General features: G+C 35.1%; 1 long non-coding RNA gene across 1 annotated transcript; it reads left to right on the top strand.

Annotated features, from left to right (window-relative positions):
• The first annotated feature begins 2,585 nt into the window (after window positions 1–2,585).
• Window positions 2,586–4,907, top strand: LOC125223739 (uncharacterized). Its single transcript, XR_007176769.2, has 3 exons — window positions 2,586–2,818; window positions 3,582–3,669; window positions 4,674–4,907. It is a non-coding gene; the product is annotated as an uncharacterized LOC125223739 (long non-coding RNA).
• Window positions 4,908–11,410: the final 6,503 nt, after the last annotated feature.

Below are 11,410 nucleotides of genomic sequence, written 5' to 3'. Positions count from 1 at the left end.
TCATCAAGTGTTCAAACATAACTCAAACTATACTAGATAGGGAATAAAGAAGCTAAGCATAAGGTGTAGATGTCGACCATCACCTAATACTGCCACCGCAATCAAAAGAGAAGCACACGTATGCCGCCCACATTCAGGATGTCGCTGAGCACGTACCCCGGTTTGGCATCATCGTCCATACCCATGAAGACTTCAAGCCGTTGAGGCTTCTCAGTAAGTATGCCACACAACTCATACCTATGCTCGCTTTTGATACCCGCAACACTACCAAGTTTGCGATGTATAGCTTGTCTTGCTTGCCCCAAATCAAATTCGTATCCAATCTTGAAAGAGATGACATCAAGTCTTTTGTTTGTCTCGGAGTGCATACGATCTAGGAACTCCAGCAGCATGGCATCAGTCGAAACAACTTTCCGCTTTTTCGGTGTTTTTGTTGGAGGTTGCTCACGCTGTTCACTTTGTCCCGTGCTTTTAAAGTGGTGGCTTTCCGGAGTTGCACTGAAAGGGGGGTACATCGGTTCATCAAATAAATCGTCAAGGTTGACAACGTAGTCGTTCGATGGATCATCATTGGGATGATCATACCGAGCCGCATTCTTAGACCTCGATGCATTCGCGCAATCAGCAATGTCTTCACTTAACCTTTACCAGCCATGAATCTGAAGGAACTGGCGGCGGAAGCATAGTCGCGTGGATTATCATAATTTAACAATTATTAATCGAGCAAATAAATCACATAATAATCAGATCTATTTAGCAGATTATTTAGACAAAATCTATTCGCGTAATTCTCACATGTATCATGCTCATAACTTGAATTAATCATGCTTTAAGAATATTGAAACCTAAAACATGCTTTTCTACGGAGCTGGAATAATACCTAATTAATTCTCCAAAGAATTGATGATGGCCAGCGACTTCTCCATGTGACGCTTTGAATACTAGACCACGGATCTTCTCTCTGGTTCCCGAACTGTACTCCGATATCAGTGTGGGGGGGACGAAAATTTTGTGTGTATAAAATTATGATTTCTGTCTCCTTTATTCTCATATTTATATTAAGTTCCTTTTGGGCCCAGACAGGGATCTATGAAAGGTTTTGGATATGGGCTCATCCAATTTACTTTTTACTAATTAAATTAATTAAATTAAACCCACAATTTAATATAAGCTTTAATTGGATATTACGAGCAGACACTACAGAAGTAATATTGAACTGTCCCCATCCAAATATGAAATTATAAGTAATCCGGGTTTCCGTTTTAACTTTCATTTCCCGCGCTTAATGTCTGCGGACTTAATTAATTAACTTCTTATTAATTCCAAGAGTGGACTCAGCATGAAACGCTTATTTATTATTCATAGAGTAATCAAACTCTAACTAGCTAGGTTCCGAATAATAAAACCTTGTTTCGCGTTCCTCTTGAGGACATTATCAAACAAAACTCACCTCGCGCACGATTCAATACAATAGCAATCCTAGCACCGCTAGATATTAATCACCACTACCCAATATATCAGGATTATTGGGTTACGAAAAATCCGCACCATTTGATAAGTCAAAGTAATGCATAATCAATACCGTATGCTCAATGCTAACCTACATAGATTAAGAAACAAATATTTATCAAGACCTCGCCTTTCAGTAGATAGCCCAAGGACAAGTCTTGTTGTTAGATCCGTTCAGTACTATACTACACCAATGTCATCTTATTCCAGTAAGGCTTAGAAATATGCGGACTGACATTGCAACCTTTCACGATGGATAGTCTAATTCCATCTATGTCGTGAAATTCTTTTTTTTTTTTTTTTGTTTAGGACTGACCGTGTTACCTTAAAGTGGACGCCGCCCACAACCGGTCTACTAAAACAAAGACTTAGACTTTGTTAAGTTAACCTATACATTTAAACATGTAATAACATCCATTAAATGTAAAACATAACAACATTATGACAAAAATAATCTGATTTATTCCATGGAAAGTAAAATAAGAGTTTTACAGTATTCAATCACTCGAAATGTGATTTATAGTATACAAACTCTAACGGAATCTGCCCCTCCCCCGCCCCCTCACGTTCCCCTTCCCCTTTCGATCGACGGTTCCGACACGTCAGATGAGGATCTGGATCTGCAGATGCAGAGGATCGAGTTTGTTGTTGTGGATGAGATGCAGCACAATGTCGCAGATGAAGTCGATTTACTTGCCAACAACGATGATGATGTCGCTGATTTGGACAACGTGGATGCGCTTTTCAACTAGCAACAACTCCTTGCCCACCTTGAGCAATAAGCTGGTGCTCAACATGTAATATCCCAAATTTAGAAAAATTAGAAATTAGAAATTATATTTTAGTTGGTGGCTATATATATATATATATATATATGTTGTTGTTAGAATAGAAGAGATAAAGATAGGAATTTTTTAAAAATTAAGAAAAAAGAAATAGATGATAAGAAAAAGAGAAAGAAATAGAATAGAAAGTGATGAGTAAGTTAGGAAAAAGAAACGTGTCTCATGGGGGAAAATTAGAAAGAAGAAAAAGGAAAAAGAAAAAAGAAAATAGAAATTAAAATTCATCCTCATCCTTCTCCTCTCTTTTTCGCGCTCTCTCTACGCTACTCTCTTCATCTCTGTAAAATTTCAACAGCTTTCTACTCTCTCTGATAAGCCACCGTGATATCTCCAATCACTCCACCGGGAGGCATGTAGTAACCACCGCCAATTCAAGCTCTCAATTCCCCCTAGTTTTTCTCAATTTTGGAGCTGAGGTTGCAAACCCACCTCCACTTAGATTTTCAAATTAGTTGAAATTAGAGGTTAGATTCCTCCATAACCTCCTTAATCTTGTTTCTAAGCATAGTAGTGGTGTTAATTTGATGCGATTCTTACTGTTGGAGTCAAAATTAGGGTTCTTGAATTTGGAGATTTTGTTGCTTTGATGCTTTTGTGTAAATTGGCTATGCAATTATGCAATTGGAAGTATGTTATGACATTTAAGCATGAAAGTGATAGAAAAATCTGAGTTTGAGGGTAGTATGTGACCTTAAACTCTTGATAGTGATTTTAAAGTTACTTTCTTGATGGTTTTGATATTGTATAAAGTTGGGGCTGCCTTGTGGTGAAGTTTGATGTTGATTTCTATTATATATTCAAGCTGGAAATTTTTAAAAAAGATTTGGTAAAAGAGGTTTAGTTGTTGGTTGATATCAAAAGACTTTTGGTTATGAGTTTAGCTTCAAATTGTCAAATTTTTGAGTTTAATGTTAAAATAAAGTTGTTGTCCCATATTTTGAAAATTAATTAGGTTTGGTTTATGGAGGAAAATGAAATTTTGAGGTTTATAATTTTGGGACAGCCGGGTATAGCCCTCTTTTTCCGGAGTTATTGAATAATATTATTGAATTACTTTGCTTCTTTTTGCTATAAATGAAGTTAGAAATCTTTTAACTTGCATACATATTATATTTGGCTATTTTTGTGATAAAGGGAATAGTATGTAAAGTGAAATAGATAGATGTGATGATTTGGCTTTATTTGTGTTTATTTATAAACTGTGTATGTGATTGTTTGAAAAATTAGGTGAACCGAGTGCAAGCACAAGCGATAGGGGAAATGGGCACATCCATGGTTGACTAAACAATTAATAGAGTTTTTGTGACGTGTACAGGTAGTGTACGCAGGTTCCAGAGTTTAATCTCTTTAAATTCGAGACATATTGCTACATTTTTTTATGTTTTATCTGCTTGTGCAATAGATATTAAATATGGTTGTGTGAATGTGGTATAACTCAATGACATAAATGAGATATGGAAAGGTAAGATGAGGGAATTATGTTTTAAAATTGTGAATTGGTGTGATATATGATATGAAAAGTGATTTAAGTAGTTATATGTGTTGAATAATGTGAATGTTGATATGAAATAGTTGTGTTATGCCCCATTGCTTGAGTGAATCACATGGTATAGTTGGCATGCCATAGGACAACAGTACTGCACACATGTTTGATCATTCGTCTTCCGGATAACCGAAGCGATGATCCATATGATATGTTGATAGTTAATATGAGCCCTATACGGGTAATATGTGACAGATGCCTTATGATAGGCTATACGAAAGATATACAACATCTGATAGTATCTCACCCAGATCTATACATGACAGAGACCCTCATCGGGCTACTTATAGTGTCAGTGTACCCGTGTCCATCGCTAAGCATAATTTGGGGTTGATATGTGATATGAATGCGATATGGTTTTAATATGAATATGATATTTGATTGAGAATTGATGTTTCGTGCCTTGGATAGCTGAATAGTTTTCCTAAAGCATATTGTTGATTAATTAAAGGAATTGATAGTTGTATGATATATGTTACTTCGTGCCATATGGTTTTGATTGGATAGATGGTAAATGATTGCATTTGAAAGTATCATCATGACTAATATATTGTGTTTGTTGTATCAAGATAGTTTGGGAGATATTATATAAAGTGTTAGCAAACTATAATAGACTTTGAAATGAAAATTGAACAGATATTGCGTAGCATTCCAAATTATTATTTGATATTTTGTGTAAGTGATATCGATTGAAGTCTTTCGAGATTGATTTCTGGAATGCGTTTACACTACGAGCTTGTTGAAGCTCACCCTCCCCTTTCTTCTCCCTCCTGCAGAGTTTAGAAGCGAGTGATCTCGCTCGTGGGCAGTTGCACGTGTCAAGTCACTACCCTCCTTTTTGCTGGTACAGTTGGAGTTCTCACGTGGCATGCTTAGGCTAACTTTTGATTGTATATAGTTGGGTTAGAGATGTAAGGTCATGTAACCTTCTTTTGCTAACGGGATTGTAAATAATTGTCGAAGCATGGTATCGTTATTTTGTTATGTATAGTAGTAACTGGTTGTGCTAACAGGTTTAGTTACTTATATAGTAGTGTTGTATGTTGAGTGTTTGCAAAAAGAAAAAAAAAGTTATACATGTTAAATAAACAGGTTTTAGTTTATCGATCGTACCGAGATGTGACACCACTTATTTGGTTAAAACTAACTAAGTAAGGGGTGTTACACAACAAGTTCAACAGGCTCAACAAGTTCAAAAGGTTGAACAACATGTTCATGCTGCTGCAGGTGAAGCAGCTTTTCCAGGCGAATACCCGACGAAACGCGAAAATCATGGAAAGATCAAGTTGGTGATTGGATTTGTGGCGGCACTGGTGACCATGGGGGTGTTGGGCACAGTGTTGTTTCGCCCTTGGGAGAAGAAAAAGAAACCCTTGATTTGTTAGTATTTTCTACCTTCATTCTACATTTTAGTTATTAGTTCTAGTTTTCGCATGCTATATTTTGTGGAGCCTATGTGGAACCTATGCTGCGCTGATGGAGTTGTAGATCTGATATATTTTGTGATGGTGCTGTAGATCTGGTATATTTTGTGGATTTTTTGCTTAATGACTGTATATGAAATAGGATTTCTATTGGAAATGATGTGTTAAAAAAAAACTCTAGTAGCGCGATCTTTGCCAAAGATTTGAGTCCAAACATCATACAGCGGCCATGATTTGTGATGCATAAACTTGACATTCTTATCGGCATACAACATATGTACACAGCTCCAATGATTTATAAGGCAGTTGGCAACAAATGATGAATAATTCAAAGCTAAAATGCAAACACAACGCATTTCTCAACAATTCAAGACCAAACCACCCACAAACGGCAACCATAACATATCTCAAATGCAAATGAAATACACATAAAAACCATGATTGAATAGATACTACTTACAGCCACAATCTGTTCCCATTGCTCGTCGCTGCAGTCGATCTTATGGTTACCATCTGGATTGAAGCCTACGCCAGTCCTTGAAAGCATGTTCCGGAGACTATTGAAGTTGGTCTTCCAAGTAGTGATCTTCGAGACAACATGGGGCGTACCCTTCAGGTCGGTATTGGGAAATTCCTTACAAAGGTCATCTTCGATGCATTGGAGATAGCCCATCCTGAAACCATTGTCCGATTTCCATCCGTGCAGTATGTTCCAATAAAGAAGCAACCAATACCTCTTCTTCCCGGGTATTCCACATACGCCGACTCCGCTCGCCCTTTTGGTACTTTTTCCTCACCCCCTCAGAGCTCCCTGTTTTGACGAAGATGGACCGTTAATTCCATACACAATAGCCTTAGGTTCCCAAACTAGACGAAAAGGATACCAGCCTTGTGTAGAGCTTCTGCTGAGACCGGATACAACATTGCGAAATACTTGAGACATTGATGACAACAACTACACAAAATAAACTATAATCAACCACTTTATAACGACCACCATTGATTTCTCAAATTTGTATTTATATACAAAATGACGATTCAAGACCATAACTGGATTATAGCAGCTCGAAAGGAGAAAAACGAAGAGAAAACGCCTCGTCGCCATTATATAACGAGGTAAAAGGGTTGATCAAATGATTCCCGGGTGAAAATGCCAACGTTTCCCGGGTGAAATTTGGGGAAATTAGGGTTTGGGGCAGTGACGAATCCAGAAATTTATATTGGGGGTACGATAAAAAATTTCTTTAAAACTTTTCATTATTTAAAATGGAGATTCTTATATATATATATATATATAAAATAATAATAATAATAGGGAATTTATTTTAATATATTGAAATAAAATAAAATGCATATAGGTTCAAATTTATGCATAATTAGAAACCATAACTAATGTTTATAATGTACACATTTTTATTTATTGTGTAGCATATAAATGCGAGTATGAATAATAAATATGGAAATGTAAACAGAATAGAAGAGCCCAAATTAAAACAACATTATAAATGAAATAGCAAAATTGTAAATGGAACACCATAAATGCAGCTAGAGAGACTCGAACCTGGGTCTTAGGCATTGATACCTGAGTGTATTACCACTAGGCCACTCACAGTTTTGGGGGTACCATTGTCCCCCCTTGTCTTTAATTGGATATCCGCCACTGGTTTGAGGTAATTTCGTCATTTACCAAAGGCAATTAGGTCAAACTTTTGACCGCTATCTAGTGTGCATTAAAGAATTGCACTCGATTGTTGCAAACTGAACAAAACGACCATTCCATAATACACTTCCAAATCTGCTTCAAAACTTGGGAAGATTTCAATTCTTCAAATTGGCAGTTTTGGAACAATCTACCAAGAGAAGTCGTTGTTATTCGGACACACTCCCACTATTTGAGAGGTTTTAATGTCCTAAATCCTAAGATTTTTGTAAGAAGCATATATCTAATTTTGCACATGATTTTCTTGCTAAACTTCGTAATATGTTTGATGAACAAGTTGATGACTACGATTTATGATAGACTCAATGTATTTTACTACTCCCTTCGTCCCCTCGATTATGTGTCCCACTTTATCTTTTTGGCTTGCCCATATTAATTGTCCCACTTTATTTTAACTACTTTTGATGGTAGACGACACATTATAAAATTATATTAAAGTAGGAACCACATTCCACTATCATTTTCAAAATATTTCATTATACATTTCTTAAGACACGTGTCAGATTAAAGTGGGATACATATTGGAGGACAGATGCAGTATTTAATAGGTAACATAATTATATTAACTTAAAATGGAGGAGTAAAAAAACTTTGACGTTGAATATGCTATAGTATATCAAAGATACTTTGAGGTTTCGTACAATTACTCAAAAAACGTTTCAGTAAAATGCTAACTACAATTAGATCCACTAATTTAAGGCCCAAGATGATCCAACCTCGAGTATCTATTCTATTAACAAAATATGTCTGTCCGAGGTATTAATGTCTACTACGAAAGAATTAGTTATAATCAACTATTTGGTCTTTCTTAAAAATGTCTCACTGTGAATTTATATAATTATCTCGATTTAAATTAAATTATATATATATATATATATATAAATTAAAGGTAGTTCGATAAGGATTCTAACGATATCCTAATTGCATATGTTAGAATGACAAAAGTTGATAATATTTCGTGAGTTTTCATATTAAGATTCTAACGATATCTTAATTGCATATGTTCTAAAGTTTTGATCCATATTTAACATATTGCATATGTTAGGATGACAAAAGTTGTGATTGCTACAAAAGATGGTCGGATCTTTGAGTAGCCAATTGCCAATTGAATATCAACATTTGTTCCAATCCTCTATTAGTTTTCAGCAACACCATCTCAATGTTGTCTTTAATATCCATTTTTATTTATTTTGGCCATCAATTTAATACCTTCAAGATTGACTTTATCAATCTCACTTATAAAAGAGACAATACAACAAGCATATAGGGCTCTAAATGTGCCCTACTTTCACGGCCCACAAAAATAGACTTTGGAGACCACACAAGTTTTAATGTTAAATTAGTAAAGGAGAAGAGAGATGAAAAGAAAAAGTGATTAAATATTGTTAGTTGAAAATAAGACTAACTTTATAAGAGAGAAAACTTATCTAAAGTCTACTTTTGGTCCCCTACATTTGCCCCAAAATTCTTTTTGGTCCCTTACATTAAGTTTGTGACCTTTTGGTCCCAAACATATTATTTTGATCCGAAAAAACCCTTTTCAGTTAAAATAAACGGTCAAAGTGTTTGACCAACTTAATAACTTAATTATAATTTAATTAATCTAATTAACTTACTTAATTATCATTATAAATTAAAAGATAAAAAAATATTTTTATTTTAAGAAATAATTAACATATGGGATCGTATCCATTCATACACCCACTTTTCTCAATTTTAACTTAGTAAATTGAAATTTCACCCCAAATCAAAAAGCCCTACCATCGTCTTCTCCACGGCGTAAGGAACATGGAGGGCTGGTTTAACTGTAGCGGTGTCGGCGAACGTGACCTCCGTATAGCATATGATAGATGAAAGATGGAAGATGGAAGCGTTGAACCTCATCTTCCGCCGCGAAATCCTTCTCCGCCGCGAAAGCCTACTCCGTCGAGATATCCTCCTCCTCTGCCGAGATATCGGCCTCCCTCGCCAAATCTTCCACAACTGCTGAACACGGATTAGTTCAATTTCTTAGGATTCAATTAATATTGGAATTTGATTTGTTATACTACTGTCAACATGGAGTACTAATTAGTTTGCATATTTTATTAGAAAATGAGCAACGTAAATTTCCTTTAATTTGATCAATTTTCATTTGAAGTAAAAAATATTTTATAAAATTTATTATTAAATTAATTAAGTTAATTAGGTTAATTAGATTATAATAAAGTTATTAAGTTGGTCAAACACTTTGACCGTTTATTTTAACTGAAAATGACTTTTTTGGACCAAAACAATATGTTTGGGATCAAAAGGTCACAAACTTAATGTAAGGGACCAAAAAGAATTTTAGGGCAAATGTAGGGACCAAAAGTGGACTTTAGTCAAGGGTTTAGGGTTTTGGGTATCGGTTCAGTTTTTCGCCCAAACCGAACTGAACCCGAAAAATCGAAATTTGCCTAAAATTGAAACCGAGCCAAACCGTAAAACCAAAAACTGGACTTAAAAAACCGAACCAAACCGAAAAAACCGAAACTATACAAAAAACCGAAAAACCGAAAAAGAGGAAAAAAAACATACCATAACAAGATTATATCCATAATCCATCACCAACAAAAAACAAATATTCAATCCACATTCAACAAACCACAAGTCAAATAATCACACTTCCATATCAAGAACATGATAACTTAATTACTCACTGACTGTAATTGAAAAAATACTTAAGCTGCTTCTTAAACAAATTATACTCACTGTCCTGGCGTGAATTCTACTATACCTAACAATTGAAACTTCATTTCTGCCCAACTAATTTGTCTGGATAATAAATTAATAAAATATGGAGTATGAATATATTTGGAAGAAAAAAGGCGTTGGGTAAATAGGAGAAAAGCATAAGCAGAGGCGTCTGCTTCTTAAACAAGGTAGAGAAAGAGGCAATGGGTCACATAATTGTGCAATTGAAGGTTTGGGTAGATTTTTACATGCAGCTGGAGGCGTGAAGCTGTGGAGACTGGAGAGGCGACGACGTGAAGCGTGAGAGGGACAACGGGCTGAGCTCTCTCTCTCTCACGGCGTGGAGCTGGAGCTGAGGGATGCCGGGCCGGAGCTGGTCGCTGGTCGCTGCAGAAACGGGTTTGTTTCCTTTCTAGTGGGACTTGCTCAGCCATACACCTATACTTGCAACCTTTGCATTCATTGTACGTGCAAATTGGAGCTACAGATCCAATCAACAATCTCTTCCATCCACCTAAAACAAACATATATCATGTTCATCAATATTAAATTAGTTTCACAATCTTCTAACAATTTTGTGTATGTGTATGATTCATGTTTGAAATCAAGAACACTTTAAGCTTCTTTTTTTGTATGACCTTGTAGATCAATGCATCATAATTATTGTGTGAGATTTGACTCGAGACCCTCCGATACCTGAGGCATTAAAATCGATTATAGATAAGTAAAAGGTTGGAAAATCCGAGAAAAATGTAACATTCAAATAAGGATATGGAAACAATATAAATTTAGCAAGAAAACTTATATCTCAAGTTATTATTGCAATTTAGTTACATTTTCATGACATAGATTTGCATCTTATATTAGTTGCTGAAAAGTATACATGACAAATATATCAAATCATCTTTTAAATAATCACTATATCAACATGTGTAATATACAAGTACCTATTTATAAAATAAAATAGAAATAAAATGGAAGTTGAAAAAAATGAGACGGAAAAATATGGCTATATTTGCAGGTAAGCATCAAGAAGAAGTGATGGGAGGTATGTTTGGCCTCAACCTTTTTGAACTTGCAATTTCTTTGGGGAAAAACTCAAGAAATTAAATATAATGGAGCAATAAATGATGTGAAATAGGAAGGAAGATTGTAATAGAAGAGAATAGTAGAACATAACAGAGAGCATTAGGAAGATAAGAGTGGCAACAAAAAAATGCACAACTGTAAAACTTAAAAAGGTCCCCATCAACTGTAAACTTTATAAATGTTCAATTTCAGTGTGTTGTCTGGTGTATATATTATGGGCTCCATGTAAATCCTGGCTTTTTTTTTCTTCTCTTTCTTTTTTAAATGCACGATGATGAAATGTTACTTGTTATTTATTTGTCAATAGTTTATTTTATCACCACCATGCTGAGATGAATTAATTTTGGAGTAATATTTAATACTAGTAATATTATTGGCATCACTATTATCGAATTATTTAATTTCTGCATGATCAATCGTTGGATCGGACTCATTCTTTATTTGACTACTCAATAATACACAACCTATTTCCCCCTTATTTTCACATACACAAACACACACACACACTAGTATTTCGCAGTAAATCTGCTTCAACATACACAAAACAAGTACAAGTTATAAATTA

This window comes from Salvia hispanica, chromosome 1 (assembly GCF_029641045.1).
Source record: "Salvia hispanica isolate PSC_SH4W2 chromosome 1, Shi_PSC_v1, whole genome shotgun sequence".
Taxonomy (NCBI): domain Eukaryota; kingdom Viridiplantae; phylum Streptophyta; class Magnoliopsida; order Lamiales; family Lamiaceae; genus Salvia; species Salvia hispanica.
The sequence above is the reverse complement of the archived record's forward strand: the minus strand, read 5'-3'. Positions and strand labels throughout refer to the sequence as shown.